The sequence below is a fragment of the Cherax quadricarinatus genome, chromosome 46 (genome assembly GCF_038502225.1).
Source record: "Cherax quadricarinatus isolate ZL_2023a chromosome 46, ASM3850222v1, whole genome shotgun sequence".
NCBI lineage: Eukaryota > Metazoa > Arthropoda > Malacostraca > Decapoda > Parastacidae > Cherax > Cherax quadricarinatus.
In genome coordinates, this window is record NC_091337.1 from 29,890,502 (window position 1) to 29,906,655 (window position 16,154).

Below are 16,154 nucleotides of genomic sequence, written 5' to 3' on the forward strand. Positions count from 1 at the left end.
TATATATCGGGCAAATCTAGGGAGCCTTTTATGTCTTGCCTTGCACTCTGGATGAAAAACAGATACACAAATAACCCGCATATGGGAGAGAGGAGCTTACGACGACGTTTCGGTCCGACTTGGACCATTTACAAAGTCACACTAATAGAAAGAAGAGAAGGGGGCAGTATTTATTGGCAAGCAGAGACGGGACAAGTGGAAGTAGGAAAGAAAGCTGTGGTAGTAGTAGTAGTAGTAGTAGTAACAGTAGTAGTGGTTGTAGTGGTGGTACTAGTGGTGGTACTAGTGGTGGTGGTGGTGGTAGTGGTGGTGGTGGTGGTGGTAGTAGTGATAGTGGTCGTAGTGGTAGTGGTCGTAGTGGTAGTGGTCGTAATGGTAGTGGTCGTACTGGTGATAGCAGCAGTCAGTCAAAGACCAAGAAAGAGCACTGCAGGAGAACTAGGCATGTGGAGATCTTGAATGTACAAGTATGAACATGGAGAGGTAGACGCGGAGGTAGAAAACCAGAAAAAGACAAAAGAGATGGAAATAGGGATGTAAGGTAGTGAGCAAATATAAATGAGGATGAGACGACAATAGCAGGAAAAGAAGAAGTCGATAAAAAGCTGAAAAAAAATGAACTGAGAAAGGTAGACAAGATAATCCAGAACACCTCGCAGAAAACGAGAATGAGTCTACCACCGACAATGTAGACAGTAGAGACTTGTGAATACTACGCTAAGGGATATGCATGTACGGAAGAGAATGCTCGTCCCAAAACACCAGAAAATGTTCAAGTATTGTAAGGAAGGAGAAGAATAGTTTTAAAAACGAACGTAAGTATCTCCATTCAAAGATGTGGAAAACCCTCAGTGCACCAGAGAGATTGTTATGACCTTCGCTTCTCAGACTACCAAGTGGAAGGAAGGAGATACTACCGAGAAAGTAGGAGTAGGAAACACGAACAGCATTCTTCGTCTAGACAGAGAGAGAACCGAACACATCCAGAACACGAGACAAACAAGGAAGAACAGATGGTCGAGTAATGTGGGCTTCATCTTGGGGATGGCAGTATACAAGAGTGCTGGGCTCTGTAATGACCTGAGGTAGGATGGCAGTATACAAGAGTGCTGGGCTCTGTAATGACCTGAGGTAGGATGGCAGTATACAAGAGTGCTGGGCTCTGTAATGACCTGAGGTAGGATGGCAGTATACAAGAGTGCTGGGCTCTGTAATGACCTGAGGTAGGATGGCAGTATACAAGAGTGCTGGGCTCTGTAATGACCTGAGGTAGGATGGCAGTATATAAGAGTGCTGGGCTCTGCAATGACCTGAGGTAGGATGGCAGTATATAAGAGTGCTGGGCTCTGTAATGACCTGAGGTAGGATGGCAGTATATAAGAGTGCTGGGCTCTGTAATGACCTGAGGTAGGATGGCAGTATATAAGAGTGCTGGGCTCTGTAATGACCTGAGGTAGGATGGCAGTATATAAGAGTGCTGGGCTCTGTAATGACCTGAGGTAGGATGGCAGTATACAAGAGTGCTGGGCTCTGTAATGACCTGAGGTAGGATGGCAGTATATAAGAGTGCTGGGCTCTGTAATGACCTGAGGTAGGATGGCAGTATACAAGAGTGCTGGGCTCTGTAATGACCTGAGGTAGGATGGCAGTATATAAGAGTGCTGGGCTCTGTAATGACCTGAGGTAGGATGGCAGTATACAAGAGTGCTGGGCTCTGTAATGACCTGAGGTAGGATGGCAGTATATAAGAGTGCTGGGCTCTGTAATAACCTGAGGTAGGATGGCAGTATATAAGAGTGCTGGGCTCTGTAATGACCTGAGGTAGGATGGAAGTATACAAGAGTGCTGGGCTCTGTAATGACCTGAGGTAAGATGGAAGTATACAAGAGTGCTGGGCTCTGTAATGACCTGAGGTAAGATGGAAGTATACAAGAGTGCTGGGCTCTGTAATGACCTGAGGTAGGATGGCAGTATATAAGAGTGCTGGGCTCTGTAATGACCTGAGGTAGGATGGAAGAATACAAGAGTGCTGGGCTCTGTAATGACCTGAGGTAGGATGGCAGTATATAAGAGTGCTGGGCTCTGTAATGACCTGAGGTAGGATGGCAGTATATAAGGGTGCTGGGCTCTGTAATGACCTGAGGTAGGATGGCAGTATATAAGAGTGCTGGGCTCTGTAATGACCTGAGGTAGGATGGCAGTATATAAGGGTGCTGGGCTCTGTAATGACCTGAGGTAGGATGGAAGTATACAAGAGTGCTGGGCTCTGTAATGACCTGAGGTAGGATGGCAGTATATAAGAGTGCTGGGCTCTGTAATGACCTGAGGTAGGATGGAAGTATACAAGAGTGCTGGGCTCTGTAATGACCTGAGGTAGGATGGAAGTATACAAGAGTGCTGGGCTCTGTAATGACCTGAGGTAGGATGGAAGTATACAAGAGTGCTGGGCTCTGTAATGACCTGAGGTAAGATGGAAGTATACAAGAGTGCTGGGCTCTGTAATGACCTGAGGTAGGATGGCAGTATATAAGAGTGCTGGGCTCTGTAATGACCTGAGGTAGGATGGAAGTATACAAGAGTGCTGGGCTCTGTAATGACCTGAGGTAGGATGGAAGTATACAAGAGTGCTGGGCTCTGTAATGACCTGAGGTAGGATGGAAGTATACAAGAGTGCTGGGCTCTGTAATGACCTGAGGTAGGATGGAAGTATACAAGAGTGCTGGGCTCTGTAATGACCTGAGGTAGGATAACAGATCTTAGCTGTAAACTGGGAGAAAAAAAAAAAGGTATGCAGGAGTGGGAGAACCGTTGACAGACGCATACAGAACAAGGTCGAAGGTACAAAAGACAAGTACTACACGAGATGGTACATTACCACTGGTACCAAAACAACTCACATTAAACCAAATAATCCCAAATGGTAAATTCTGGTTCCCTGCTTGCAAACATTTGGAGTCAGAAATAAAATAACAAAGCTGGCTATATTAGCGGGCTCCTCAAAGAAACAAATGCTATATCTGAAGCAATCACAGAAACTCACGAAAATATTTTAGACATTAAGATAAGGATAAAAAAATACAAAATGACGAGGAGAAGAACACTGAAAGACACTTTTCTGTTGCACAGAACTATTAGGTTCAACAAATGATACAGTGGAAGTCATAGGCATTAACACAGAAAATAAGAATCTGGTAATTATCCTTTTATATAAACTACCGTCAGTAATGGCGGAGTTATTCACGGATCACATTAGGAAGATAATAATACCTTTATACCTTTGATGAGCATCGAAGTCTTTTTACTCCCGGTGCCCGGACATGGGCCAGGCTCGTCTGGTGCTAGCCTGGTCAACCAGGTTGTTTTTGTTGGAGGCCCGCTGCCCCATGATAATAATAATAATCTTCATTCCTACAAGTACACATACAAAGTACACAGGCCTAGCTGACATAGATAGGCCTTCATTATGCAGAGTATTTCGGGCAAATATCATTGCTGAAGATTTCAACACCCCTAATACGAAATCTAAGATTGTAAATGACATGTACAGTTGGCCACTAGGAAGATGGGACGAAATAGGTCCCATGGAAACTTGCTGTCACTTACTGTATTTTTTTCACAGAGTTTAACAAGGTTGGGGTTTCTAGCTAAGAGCTGTTGCCTACATCAGCTCATCTGAAACCTTTTTATTGTTATGAAACATACAAGTAGGGAACAAGATTAAGTTGGAGCCATCTGTGGGCCAGCATTTTCATTTGATCAACTGTTTCACTGATATCATTATGCTGTACGAACATGTTCCAGACTCGAGTCATTCTAAGAATAAATGATCTCAGATGATGTGATGTTCTGGAGAAGGGTACAGCCAGAGTGAAGTTGCTGCTTGCTGCCCGTCTTGTTGTGTAGAAGCTCACTTCCCGCTGTCCTAGGAGTGGAGCCCAGTGTGGTACCTTGTACATAACAGTAAGGCCACCCACATCCCTCCGGTGTTGAAGACTGCTAACATGACAGATCTATCCAGGATGGATTCAGGCGAGGCACTTTGCTCTGTTCTCTGCTCTGTCAAGTAGTAGCAGATGAGATGGGGGGCAAGCAATCCAAGAAAGTGGAGCATATTCAAGGTGTGAGCCTACTTGTGCCGCAAGCAAAATCTCGCAATCCCTACTGTCGAGTAGATGCGAGATACGGGTAAGTGCTGTAAGATTCCTGGCTGTCTTGTTTGCGAGATTTACAACGTGGTTCTTCATGGTCAGTTTGGAGTCAAATTTCACCCCAAGGATATCATCTTCATCCCCGGGTACTAACACTCCCAATCATATGTACTAATGCTCAGGCATTACCATCATGGTGCCTAGAGACCATCATTATTTGTGTTTTCTCAGGTGTAAATGTTACTTGTCATCGGTTTCCTCAGGCTGATATAGCTCTCAGTTGGTGATTGATGTAGCTTAAAGCAGCTAGCATTTCCTCTCTTGGATAAGTAAATGTCAGAGTATAGTCGTCTGCATATGCATGTGATTCTGGGATGAGATGAAGGTCATTGAAAGTAGACTTTCCATAACAATTGCCCAAGCACGCTGCCCTGTGGAACACTTGCCCAAGTAGGATGTCTTGATGACTCTGTTCCACTGAGAATTACACTCAGTGATTACCTTGAAGGTAATCACTGAGGAGACATAGTGTAGTCCAGTGCTTGCAGTTTTGCCAAGAGGCCCTGGTGCTATATTCGGTTGAAAGCACCAGCAATGTTCAGTGCTACCACACAGCTAATTTGGATTTATCCAGTGACTGATGCCACTTAGTAGAGAGGTTTAACAACAGATCAGCAGCAGAGTAGTAACCTTTCCTAAAGAAATATTGACGGTCGCAAAGTTGTGAGTGGAAGTGAAAAAAAAAAAAAACTGTCATTTCTTGAGATTATTGTCTCAAAGATCTTGCCAGTGATTGACAGGAGTGACACTGGTCTGTAGTTGCTGATTTCTGTTCTGCTCTTCTTTTTGTAAACAGGGGCTACATTTGCCTCTTCCACAGAGAAGGCCATTTACATTGTAGTAGGCAGTGCTGAAAGTTGCAAGTTAGAGGTGCTGCTAACTGGTCAGCACATCTCAGCAAATCTTCGGTTCAACTTTTCTGGGCCAACAGCCTTTTTTTGGTCAAGCGATTTAAGAAGATGCACCTCCTCCTCTTCCTCCTCCTCCTGCCTTATTGTCACCACTGACAGCTATGACACAGTTCTTGCAGCTAGCTAAGGAAGGTCCCTTGCTGGATCAGGAACTTGCATTCTGGCAGCAAAGTGTTCAGCAAAGAGGTCAGCTTTTTTTTTGACTATTAGTGAGGTGGTCCCATACTTACCATCCTCCCTCCCTTTCTCCCTCCCCCCTCTCTCTCTCTCTCCCTCCCCCTTCTCTCTCTCCCTCCCCCTTCTCTCTCTCCCTCCCTCCCTCCCCCTCCCTCTCTGTCTCCATCACAGAGTTTACTCACTTTGCTTGTGACTTCTTGATTGCTGGCTTTTAAATTTTAAACAAAAGAATGGCAATATAAGGGAATGCATTATATAAATACTATATGTATTTAGGCTGAATATATCTGATATACTGTATAGTCAAACTGAATATAATTACTAAGAGACATGTATGAAGTATAGACATCTCCAGAGAATACTTGAAGGTCAACTTATTGATTCCCCTCTAGTATCTAGCCTGTTTCTGGTTTTATAACAGTTTGTCAGAGGATATTCTAGTTCAGCTATCCCATAAAATTAAATAGCTTCTCAATATCACTTATGGACTGCAAGTGGATGAATTCAAACTACCCAATTAAAAGTTGAGATCTTTAATAACAAAGGTGTCTAGGTGGTAATAATTAGTTAACATAATTTGAAGAATTAAGGAAATAGGCTCCTACGCTACTCTTGGAGTATAACTTGGCACTCTTACAGTTCTGTACATATATGGTGCTAAGGGCACATTTAATAACTGTACTACTCTTAATAAGTAACGTCTGGTATGTTGCTATGAGATTCACTCATTAATATAAGAGAAATATAAGTAAATAAACATGTATATATGTGTGTGCTCAGTAAGACTCGACTTAGACAAGTTCCTAAATAATATAACTTCTGGACCATCGTGGCAAACAAAGAGCTTGATTTAACAATATAATGACCCATTCGCCAAACAGCACTAATGCTCAAAGCAGCAATGAACAACACAGTGCCAGGCAAGGAATTAAGGAAACCAAAAATGACCCTAACTGTGGACCTCCAACAGAGCCTACAGAAAAGGAATAAAACTCTTATTACTGAAACTGAGTTCAGCATTTTTAATTTCCCCAACTACGACAGTGCGTAGATGCCAGAGCCAATGTAGGTCGCGAGTTGTGCTCCAGACCAGAGATATAGTCTCCATGACACAACCTCTGAAAACATTAAATATCACGAAGTCTAAATAATGCTCTGTAAACAGAGTTGCACAGAGTTACTAGATGTACGTGTGACTCTCCAGTGGAGACATACTCTGCCAAGAACAGAGTCTAAATGGCATGAGATGATAATAACATTCTCCCAGACAAAGCGACAGAGAGGATGTTGCGTCAACAAGCACCAGCTATAGACGGAGAGTGAGCCAAGCCTAGCAGCGACAACGTCAGGTGTGTACCAGGTTGTGCCTGACACCAACTATAAAACAAGCAAGGATATAGTTTGCAAGTGCTGGCAGTCATTCAAAGCTCTCTAACATCAAGAGCAATGAGAGGTGTAGTTGTTACATCCTGCCTACAAACATTAGCTAATATAATAAGTCAATAATATATAGTATGAAATTTTTATTTTAGCTATTAATGAAAATATCAGCAATATAAAATTATGTAAAATGACAATATATACAATATTACTCACTGCAACACAACACATACATGAAAGATCACTGCAGAAGGTTAACTGACCCACTACGCCTGGTAGCTACTCTCCATCAACCCCCTGCTACCCCAAACCCCACCACACACACACCAACTCATTTCTAAAATTAGCTTCAGTGACATTTAATAACATGACTGAATCATGTAAGGAGCTTCACATGATGGACGAGTTTTCAATTATACTTTCAATTAGGCTGACGGCCTATCAGCTGCATAAACAGTTGTCACCAGTACAATTCAGTAACCTTCAATAACCTTGGCCTATAACACGCTCCTAGGTTTATTGATTCTATTACTCAGGTAGAAAGAAAAACCGGTTAAAGTAATATACTAGGGAGAAATAATGAATTAGAATAGGATTAGCAATGATTGTGCGGGTAGGCCACTTGCAATGTTCTTATGTTATAATTTGTAATATAATATGCAATGTTATGTTGAGTAATAATAAGAATACCTTAAAAACAGCATTGGGTATGTGAACCGCAGGAACCAGGTGTGTTGCAAGGGTTGTCGGGGAGAGGACCAGGTGTGTTGCAGGGAATATAGAGGGAGAGGAACAGGTGTGTTGCAGGGAATGTAGAGGAAGAGGACCAGGTGTGTTGCAGGGAATGTAGAGGAAGAGGACCAGGTGTGTTGCAGGGAATGCAGAGGGAGAGGACCAGGTGTGTTGCAAGGAATGTAGAGGGAGAGGACCAGGCGTGTTGCAGGGAATGTAGAGGGTGAGGACCAGTTGTGTCACGGAATTGTAGGGGAAGAGGAACAGGTGCGTTGCAGGGGGTTGTAGGGGAGTGGACCAGGTGAGTTGCAGGTGATGTAAGGTAAAAGGACCAGGTGTGCTGCAGGGGTTGTAGAGAGGGCCAGGTGTATTGCGGGGGGGTTGCAGGGGTAGAAGTCAAGGTGTGTTGCGGAGGATGTAGGCGGAGAGGACCAGGTGTGATGCAGAGGGATAGGACCAGGTGTGTTGCAGGGGGATAGGACCAGGTGTGTTGCACGGGGATAGGACCAGGTGTGTTGCAGGGGGAAAGGACCAGGTGTGTTGCAGGGGGATAGGACCAAGTGTGTTGCAGGGGTTGTAGGATGAGAGCGGTGACCTCTCACTTTAATGGAAGGAGAAGTGTGGACGGAAGCAGTAAGTAATAGTGGTAGGTAGGGACGCACTAGTGTTGGAAGGAAGAAGGCAGTAATGCTGGAGGGAGATAGTAGTGTTGGAAGGGGGGAGGCAGTAGCGTTGGAGAGAGGCAATAGTGTTGGAGAGAGGGAGGCAGCAGCGTTGGAGGGAGGGAGTAGCGTTGGGGGGAGTAGTGCTGGAGGGAGGCAGTAGTGTTGGAGGGAGGCAGCAGTGTTGGAGGGAGGCAGTAGTGTTGGAGGGAGGCAGCAGTGTTGGAGGGAGGCAGTAGTGTTGGAGGGAGGCAGTAGTGCTTCAGGATGCTAGTAATGTTGAAGGAAGGCAATAGTGTTGGAGGGAGGCAATAGTGTTGCAGGGAGGCAATAGTGTTGGAGGGAAGCAATAGTGTTGGAGGGAGGCAATAGTGTTGCAGTGAGGCAGTAGTGTTGGAGGGAGACAATAGTGTTGGAGGGATCGATACAGTAGTATTAGAGGGAGGGAGACAGTAGTGTTGGAGGGAGGGAGACAGTAGTGTTGGAGGGAGGCAGCAGTGTTGGAGGGAAGCAATAGTGTTGGAGGGAGGCAATAGTGTTGGACGGATCGAGACAGTAGTGTTGGAGGGAGGGAGACAGTAGTGTTGGAGGGAGAGAGACAGTAGCGCTGGAGGGAGGGAGACAGTAGTGTTGGAGGGAGGCAATAGTGTTGCAGGGAGGCAATAGTGTTAGAGGGATCGAGACAGTAGTGTTGGAGGGAGACAGTAGAGTTGGAGGGAGAAAGTAGTGTTGGAGGGAGGGACGCAGTAGTGTTGGAGGGAGATAGTAGTGTAGGAGGGAGGGAGACAGTAGTGTTGGAGGGAGGGAGAGAGTATTGTTGGAGGGAGGGAGACAGTAGTGCTGGAGGGAGAGAGACAGTAGTGTTGGAGGGAGGGAGACAGTAGCGTTGGAGGGAGGCAATAGTGTTGCAGGGAGGCAATAGTGTTGGAGGGAGGCAATAGTGTTGGAGGGAGAAAATAGTGTTGCAGTGAAGCAGTAGTGTTGGAGGGAGGCAATAGTGTTGAAGGGAGGCAATAGTGTTGAAGGGAGGCAATAGTGTTGAAGGGAGGCAATAGTGTTGGAGGGATCGAGACAGTAGTGTTGGAGGGAGGGAGACAGTAGTGTTGGAGGGAGGGAGACAGTAGTGTTGGAGGGAGGGAGACAGTAGTGTTGGAGGGAGGGAGACAGTAGTGTTGGAGGGAGGGAGACAGTAGTGTTGGAGGGAGGGAGACAGTAGTGTTGGAGGGAGGGAGAGAGTAGTGTTGGAGGGAGGCAATAGTGTTGAAGTGAGGCAAAAGTGTTGAAGGGATCGAGACAGTAGTGTTGGAGGGAGGGAGACAGTAGTGTTGGAGGGAGGGAGACAGTAGTGTTGGAGGAAGGGAGACAGAAGTGTTGGAGGGAGAGAGACAGTAGTGTTGGAGGGAGGGAAACAGTAGTGTTGGAGGGAGGCAATAGTGTTGGAGGGATCGAGACAGTAGTGTTGGAGGGAGGGAGACAGTAGTGTTGGAGGGAGGGAGACAGTAGTGTAGGAGGGAGGGAGACAGTAGTGTTGGAGGGAGGGAGACAGTATTGTTGGAGGGAGGGAGACAGTAGTGCTGGAGGGAGAGAGACAGTAGTGTTGGAGGGAGGGAGAGAGTAGTGTTGGAGGGAGGGAGAGAGTAGTGTTGAAGTGAGGCAAAAGTGTTGAAGGGATCGAGACAGTAGTGTTGGAGGGAGGGAGACAGTAGTGTTCGAGGGAGGGAGACAGTAGTGTTGGAGGGAGGGAGACAGTAGTGTTCGAGGGAGGGAGACAGTAGTGTTGGAGAGAGGGAGACAGTAGTGTTGGAGAGAGGGAGACAATAGTGTTGGAGGGAGGGAGACAGTAGTGTTGGAGGGAGGGAGGCAGTAGTGTTGGAGGGAAAGAGACAGTAGTGTTGGAGGGAGGGAGACAGTAGTGTTGGAGGGAGGCAATAGTGTTGCAGGGAGGCAATAGTGTTGGAGGGATCGAGACAGTAGTGTTGGAGGGAGGGAGACAGTAGTGTTCGAGGGAGGGAGACAGTAGTGTTGGAGAGAGGGAGACAGTAGTGTTGGAGAGAGGGAGACAATAGTGTTGGAGGGAGGGAGACAGTAGTGTTGGAGGGAGGGACACAGTAGTGTTGGAGGGATACAGTAATGTAGGAGGGAGACAGTAGTGTTGGAGGATGAGAGACAGTAGTGTTAGAGGAAGGGAGACAGTAGTGTTTGCGGGAGCGAGACAGTAGTTTTGGAGGGAGGGAGACAGTAGTGTTGGAGGGAGGAAGACAGTAGTGTTGTAGGGAGGGAGACAGTACTGTTGGAGGGAGGGAGACAGTAGTGTTGTAGGGAGGGAGACAATAGTGTTGGAGGGAGGGAGACAGTAGTGTTGGAGGGAGGGAGACAATAGTGTTGGAGGGAGGGAGACAGTAGTGTTGGAGGGAGGGAGACAAAAGTGTTGGAGAGAGGGAGACAGTAGTGTTGGAGAGAGGGAGACAAGAGTGTTGGAGGGAAGGAGACAGTAGTATTGGAGGGAGGGAGACAGTGTTGGAGGGAGGAAGACAGTAGTGTTGGAGGGAGGGAGACAGTATTGTTGGAGGGGGAGACAGTAGTGTTGGAGGGAGGGAGACAGTAGTGTTGGAGGGAGGTAGACAGTAGTGTTGGAGGGAGGGAGACAGTTTTGTTGGAGGGAGGAAGACAGTAGTTTTGGGGGGAGGGAGACAGTAGTGTTGGAGGGAGGGAGACAGAAGTGTTGGAGGGAGGGAGACAGTAGTGTTGGAAGGAGGGAGACAGTAGTGTTGGAGGGAGGGAGACAGAAGTGTTGGAGGGAGGGAGACAGTATTGTTGGAAGGAGGGAGACAGTAGTGTTGGAGGAAGGGAGACAGTAGTATTGGAGGGAGGGACGCAGTAGTGTTGGAGGGAGACAGTAGTGTAGGAGGGAGGGAGACAGTAGTGTTGGAGGAAGGGAGACAGTAGTGTTGGAGGGAGGGAGACAGTTTTGGAGGGAGAGAGACAGTAGTGTTGGAGGGAGGGAGACAGTAGTGTTGGAGGGAGGGAGACAGAAGTGTTGGAGGGAGGGAGACAGTATTGTTGGAAGGAGGGAGACAGTACTGTTGGAGCGAGGGAGACAGTAGTGTTGGAGGGAGACAGTAGTGTTGGACGGAGGGAGACAGAAGTGTTGGAGGGAGGGAGACAGTATTGTTGGAAGGAGGGAGACAGTAGTGTTGGAGGGAGGGAGACAGTATTGTTGGAAGGAGGGAGACAGTAGTGTTGGAGGGAGGGAGACAGTAGTGTTGGAGGGAGGGACACAGAAGTGCTGGAGGGAGGGAGACAGTATTGTTGGAAGGAAGGAGACAGTAGTGTTGGAGGGAGGGAGACAGTAGTGTTGGAGGGAGGGACGCAGTAGTGTTTAGAGGGAGACAGTAGTGTAGGAGGGAGACAGTAGTGTTGGAGGAAGAGAGACAGTAGTGTTGGAGGAAGGGAGACAGTAGTGTTTGCGGGAGCGAGACAGTAGTTTTGGAGGGAGGGAGACAGTAGTGTTGGAGGGAGGGAGACAGTAGTGTAGGAGGGAGGGAAACAGTAGTGTTGGAGGGAGACAGTAGTGTTGGAGGGAGGGAGACAGTAGTGTTGGAGGGAGGGAGACAGTAGTGTTGGAGGGAGGGAAGCAGTAGTGTTGGAGGGAGACAGTAGTGTAGGATTGAGGGATACAGTAGTGTTGGAGGGAGGGTGACAGTAGTGTTGGAGGGAGGGAGACAGTAGTGTTGGAGGAAGAGAGACAGTAGTGTTGGAGGGAGACAGTAGTGTTGGAGGGAGGGAGACAGTAGTGTTGGAGGGAGGGAGACAATAGTGTTGGAGGGAGGGATACAGTAGAGTTGGAGGAAGGGAGACAGTAGTGTTGGGAGGGAGACAGTAGTGTTGGAGGGAAGGAGACAGAAGTGTTGGAGGGAGACAGTAGTGTTGGAAGAAAAGAGTAGTGTTGGAGGGAGGGAGACAGTAGTGTTGGAGGGAGGGAGACAGTAGTGTTGGAGGGAGGGAGAGAGTAGTGTTGGAGGGAGGGAGAGAGTAGTGTTGGTGGGAGACAGTAGTGTTGGAGGGAGGGAGACAGTAGTGTTGGAGGGAGGGAGACAGTAGTTTTGGAGGAAGAGAGACAGTAGTGTTGGAGGGAGACAGTTGTGTTGGAAGAAGAGAGACAGTAGTGTTGGAGGGAGGGAGACAGTAGTGTTGCAGGAAGGGAGACAGTAGTGTTGGAGGGAGGGAGACAGTAGTATTGGAGGGAGGGAGACAGTAGTATTGGAGGAGGAGAGGCAGTAGTGTTGGAGGGAGGTAGACAGTAGTGTTGGAGGGAGGGAGACAGTAGTGCTGGAGGGAGACAGTAGTGTTCGAGGGAGGGAGACAGTAGTGTTGGAGGGAGGGAGACAGTAGTGTTGGAGGGAGGGAGACAGTAGTGTTGGAGGAAGGGAGACAGTAGTGTTGGAGTGAGGGAGACAGTAGTATTGGAGGGAGTCAGTAGTGTTGGAGGGAGGGAGACAGTAGTATTGGAGAGAGGGAGACAGTAGTATTGGAGGGAGGGAGACAGTAGTGTTGAAGGAAGGGAGACAGTAGTGTTGGAGGGAAGGAGACAGTAGTGTTGGAGGGAGACAGTAGTGTTGGAGGGAGGGAGACAGTAGTTTTGGAGGAAGAGAGACAGTAGTGTTGGAGGGAGACACTAGTGTTGGAGGGAGCGAGACAGTAGTGTTGGAGGGAGGGAGACAGTAGTGTTGGAGGGAGGGAGACAGTAGTGATGGAGGGAGGGAGACAGTAGTGTTGGAGGGAGGGAGACAATAGTGTTGGAGGGAGGGAGACAATAGTGTTGGAGGGAGGGAGACAGTAGTGTTGGAGGGAGGGAGACAGTGTTGGAGGGAGACAGTAGTGTTGGAGGGAGGGAGACAATAGTGTTGGAGGGAGGGAGACAGTAGTGTTGGAGGGAGGGAGACAATAGTGTTGGAGGGAGGGAGACAGTAGTATTGGAGGGAGGGAGACAGTAGTGCTGGAGGGAGACAGTAGTGTTGGAGGGAGGGAGACAGTAGTGTTGGAGGGAGGGAGACAGTAGTATTGGAGGGAGAGAGTCAGTAGTGTTGGAGGGAGGGAGACAATATTGTTGGAGGGAGGGAGACAGTAGTGTTGGAGGGAGGGAGACAGTAGTGTTGGAGGGAGGGAGACAATAGTGTTCGAGGGAGGGAGACAGTAGTGTTGGAGGGAGGGAGACGGTAGTGTTGGAGGGAGGGAGACAGTAGTGTTGGAGGGAGGGAGACAGTAGTATTGGAGAAAGAGAGACAGTAGTGTTGGAGGGAGGGAGACAGTAGTGTTGGAGGGAGGGAGACAGTAGTGTTGGAGGGAGGGAGACAGTGTTGGAGGGAGGGAGACAGTAGTGCTGGAGGGAGGGAGACAGTAGTGTTGGAGGGAGGGAGACAGTAGTATTGGAGGGAGGGAGACAGTAGTGTTGGAGGGAGGGAGACAGTAGTGCTGGAGGGAGGGAGACAGTAGTATTGGAGGGAGGGAGACAGTAGTGTTGGAGGGAGGGAGACAGTAGTATTGGAGGGAGGGATTCAGTAGTGTTGGAGGGAGGGAGACAGTAGTATTGGAGAGAGGGAGACAGTAGTATTGGAGGGAGACAGTAGTGTTGAAGGGAGACAGTAGTGTTGGAGGGAGGGAGACAGTAGTGTTGGAGGGAGGGAGACAGTAGTGTTGGAGGGAGGGAGACAGTAGTGTTGGAGGAAGAGAGACAGTAGTGTTGGAGGGAGGGAGACAGTAGTGTTGGAGGGAGCGAGACAGTAGTGTTGGAAAGAGGGAGACAGTAGTGTTGGAGGGAGGGAGACAGTGTTGGAGGGAGGGAGACAGTAGTGTTGGAGGGAGGGAGACAATAGTGTTGGAGGGAGGGAGACAATAGTGCTGGAGGGAGGGAGACAATAATGTTGGAGGGAGGGAGACAGTAGTGTTGGAGGGAGGGAGACAGTGTTGGAGAGAGGGAGACAATAGTGTTGGAGGGAGGGAGACAGTAGTATTGGAGGGAGGGAGACAGTAGTGTTGGAGGGAGGGAGACAGTAGTGTTGGAGGGAGGGAGACAGTAGTGTTGGAGGGAGGGAGACAGTGGTATTGGAGGGAGGGAGTCAGTAGTGTTGGAGGGAGGGAGACAATATTGTTGGAGGGAGGGAGACAGTAGTGTTGGAGGGAGGGAGACAGTAGTGTTGGAGGGAGGGAGACAATAGTGTTTGAGGGAGGGAGACAGTAGTGTTGGATAGAGGGAGACAGTAGTGTTGGAGGGAAGGAGACAATAGTGTTGGAGGGAGGGAGACAATAGTGTTGGAGGGAGGGAGACAGTATTGTTGGAGGGAGGGAGACAATAGTGTTGGAGGGAGGGAGACAATAGTGTTGGAGGTAGGGAGACAGTAGTGTTGGAGGGAGGGAGACAATAGTGTTGGAGGGAGACAATAGTGTTAGAGGGAGGGAGACAATAGTGTTGGAGGGAGGGAGACAGTGTCGGAGGGAGGGAGACAGTTGTGTTGGAGGTAGGGAGACAATAGTGTTGGAGGGAGGGAGACAATAGTGTTGGAGGGAGGGAGACAGTAGTGTTGGAGGGAGGGAGACAGTAGTGTTGGAAGGAGGGAGACAGTAGTGTTGGAGGGAGTGAGACAATAGTGTTGGAGGGAGGGAGACAGTAGTGTTGGATGGAGGGAGACAGTAGTGTTGGAGGGAAGGAGACAATAGTGTTGGAGGGAGGGAGACAGTAGTGTTGGAGGGAAGGAGACAATAGTGTTGGAGGGAGGGAGACACTAGTGTTGGAGGGAAGGAGACAATAGTGTTGGAGGGAGGGAGACAGTAGTGTTGGAGGGAAGGAGACAATAGTGTTGGAGGGAGGGAGACAGTAGCGTTGGAGGGAAGGAGACAGTAGTGTTGGAGGGAGGGAGACAGTAGTGTTGGAGGGAGGGAGACAGTAGTGTTGGAGGGAGGGAGACAGTAGCGTTGGAGGGAAGGAGACAGTAGTGTTGGAGGGAGGGAGACAGTAGTGTTGGAGGGAGGGAGACAGTAGTGTTGGAGGGAGGGAGACAGTAGTGTTGGAGGGAGGGAGACAGTAGTGTAGTGTTGGAGGGAGGAAGGCAGTAGTGTGTGAGGGAGGGAGACAGTAGTGTTGGAGGGAGGGAGACAGTAGTGTTGGAGGGAGGGAGACAGTAGTGTTGGAGGGAGGGAGACAGTAGTGTTGGAGGGAGGGAGACAGTAGTGTTGGAGGGAGGGAGACAGTAGTGTTGGAGGGAGGGAGACAGTAGTGTTGGAGGGAGGGAGACAGTAGTGTTGGAGGGAGGGAGACAGTAGTGTTGGAGGGAGGGAGACAGTAGTGTTGGAGGGAGGGAGACAGTAGTGTTGGAGGGAGGGAGACAGTAGTGTTGGAGGGAGGGAGACAGTAGTGTTGGAGGGAGGGAGACAGTAGTGTTGGAGGGAGGGAGACAGTAGTGTTGGAGGGAGGGAGACAGTAGTGTTGGAGGGAGGGAGACAGTAGTGTTGGAGGGAGGGAGACAGTAGTGTTGGAGGGAGGGAGACAGTAGTGTTGGAGGGAGGGAGACAGTAGTGTTGGAGGGAGGGAGACAGTAGTGTTGGAGGGAGGGAGACAGTAGTGTTGGAGGGAGGGAGACAGTAGTGTTGGAGGGAGGGAGACAGTAGTGTTGGAGGGAGGGAGACAGTAGTGTTGGAGGGAGGGAGACAGTAGTGTTGGAGGGAGGGAGACAGTAGTGTTGGAGGGAGGGAGACAGTAGTGTTGGAGGGAGGGAGACAGTAGTGTTGGAGGGAGGGAGTGAAGTTTTAAATATAAATCTTTGCCATTGAATCTTTAATGATTAGGATAAGCACAAGTGAAGATTATTATGTGTGGTTGTACTCACCTAGTTGTGGTTGCAGGGGTCAGTTCACAGCTCCTGGCCCCACATCTTCACTGGTCGCTACTAGGTCACTCTCCCTGATCCATGAGCTTTATCATACCTCTTCTTAAAGTTCTGTATGGATCCTGCCTCCACTACATCACTTCCCAGACCATTCCACTTCGTGACAACTCTGTGACTGATGAAATACTTCCTAACATCCTTGTG

General features: G+C 48.7%; 1 protein-coding gene across 1 annotated transcript in view; it reads right to left on the minus strand.

Annotated features, from left to right (window-relative positions):
- LOC128696630 (chondroitin sulfate proteoglycan 4) overlaps positions 1–16,154 on the minus strand; it is an 873,169-nt gene that overhangs the window by 835,094 nt on the left and 21,921 nt on the right. The window lies entirely within an intron of this gene.